The following is a 2373-nucleotide window of genomic DNA, read 5'->3' on the forward strand; positions in this document are numbered from 1 at the left end:
AGAAATTTCTTAAACAAGAAAATGTTCAGCACTAAGCCAAGCTCTCAGGAGCATTCAAACTCCCAATAATTCCTCCCTGCCCTTGATTATAGTTCATGCTCATCTGCCATGTGCTGAAGAAACAGTGAATCAGTAAACTAAGAACATAGATATAAAGTCCATAGACCAAGGGAGGGTGTAGATGGTAAATTGCATGGGCTTTATGACCACCACTGCTGACCTCCAATCTAAGTAAGGACTGACTGAGTGAGCAATTTCAAAACCCTTGAGCTCATGTTTCCCTGTGGGTGTCTCCTGTGTATCTATACCATGACCAGGGCTTGAGGAGTGGCTTCTCAATTCCTCCTGCTACACATGGAACAGTATGAGGGATGCAGCAGAGGCTAAAGACTGAGTGACTAGCCTGGGAATGGAGTAGGGGGGACAACAGGGGACATTAGCAAACCTGCCTCAAAGTCAGTGCCAATTGCTCTTGGAGAAGAGAGGTGGGACCTTAGCAAGGCCAGCAGCTAAAACACAAACAACAGGCCTGGTTTTCAGTGGCAGTAATGATCAGGCTTAGAGGGGTTCTAATAGGACATGGCCAGGTACTGGACCTGCTTCTCACTCAGTTTGGTCAGCTTCCCATTCAGCTTACCCACTGGGCTTCAGCCATTGCTTCATGTAGCTTCTTGGGCAGGAAGTAGACCTTGACGGAGTACTTGTCTGGGTGGGGCCAAAGCTCTATCTGCACCAATACCTGGTTAGTGAATGAGTTGCTCATCACAAAACTGGGATGGCCCATTGCATAGCACAGGTTGACCAGCTGGCCCTTGGCCAAAAGGCTGATACAGAGCCCATTGTTCAGCCAGTAGCGGTACACTTGGGGTTTGATGTTCACTTTCTCCACAGTGTTTTCATTCAGCCACCTGACGTCAATCTCTACATCAAAGTGTCTAATGTCAGACATGATGGAATCATCTTTCATCTGCTCAAAGTGTCAGCTGAGGATGATGTCAATACATCCCTTGGTGATGACAAATGTTTCCCTCCTGACAGGCCTCATCCATAGTGGTCACCTCAAAACTCTCCATGGCAGCCTGAAGTGCATTAATGGATCAATCTCCATAATGATGACACAGGCCCAGAAATATCTCATGGCCTGGGCACAGCCTTTGCCCACATCGCCATAGCCAACTACCACTGCCACCTTGCCTGCAGTCATCATGTCTATAGCCTGCTTGAAGCTGTTATGAGAGACTCCTGGCAGCCATATAGGTTGTCAAATTTGTTCTTGGTGACAGAGTCATTGACACTGATTGCAGGCACCTTCCAGATCCCATTGGCTGTCATCTTGTATTGATTGTGGACCCCCTTGTGGTCTCTTCAGAAATGCCTTGGATGCCTGGCAGGAGCTGTGGATGTGAATAAGGTTGGTGAGGTCACTTCTGTCATCCAGAATCATGTTGAGAGAAAGTACATCCTTGAAGTATAGCATCTGCTCAATGCACCAGAGGTACTCCTCATCTGTGTCACCCTTCCTGGAGTACACTGAGATGCCAGGTTAGAACAGCAGTCACTGCATGGTAACTGGGTAGAGAAGATGTTGCAGCTAAGCGACTGCACCTCAGCACCTAGAGCTACAAGGGTCTCAATGAGGACCGCTATCTCCATGGTCATGTGTAAGCAGGCAGTGATGCGGGAACCCTTCAGTGGTTTGAAGACTGAGTACATCCCCTGCATGCACATCAGGCCCAACATCTCATTCCCCATGATGTCCAGGGCCTTGCGTCCCCTAGGAAGCCATATTGATGTAACAACTTTGTAGATAAATTTCTCCAACACGCTGGTGGCACATGGAATGATGAACATGGGCAAAGGGGAAAGGCACAGAGTAGACAATACTGGGCGAGGCAAGTTTGACAATTTCTTAAAAATGCGTATCTACACCTATCATATGAACCAGCCATTCCTTATTAACCCAAGAAAATGAGGTCATATATCCACACAAAGAATTGTGCACATGAACACTTTGTTCATAATCATGATCAAAAGCTGGAAGCAACAAAAATGGCCATCCACAGATGAATGGATGAACAAACTGCAATCCACACACTGCAATACTACACAGCAATGAAACCAAATGAACTATTAATACATGTGATAAAATAGATAAGTCTCAAAATAATTACGTTGAATGAAAGAAACCATACAAGAAAGAATGCATACTAGAATTGTATAAAGTTCTTGGAAGTATAAACTAGAATACAGTGAGAGAAATATCAGTAGGTGCCTGGGGCTGGGGAGCGGGCTGGAAATAAATAAGAGGAGGGATGATAAAAGAAAAGACTTTGGGGGATAGAGAATATGTTCATTATCTTGACTGTGTGATGG

The 2373-nt window shown here is 45.6% G+C and overlaps 1 pseudogene; it reads right to left on the reverse strand.

The window, feature by feature from the left end:
* Positions 1-536: 536 nt before the first annotated feature.
* LOC112858515 (adenosylhomocysteinase pseudogene) lies at positions 537-1740 on the reverse strand (annotated as a pseudogene).
* Between the last annotated feature and the right edge of the window lie 633 nt (positions 1741-2373).

This window comes from Puma concolor, chromosome B1 (assembly GCF_028749965.1).
Source record: "Puma concolor isolate L17-30 chromosome B1, mPumCon1.1.hap2, whole genome shotgun sequence".
Classification (NCBI taxonomy): Eukaryota; Metazoa; Chordata; class Mammalia; order Carnivora; family Felidae; genus Puma; species Puma concolor.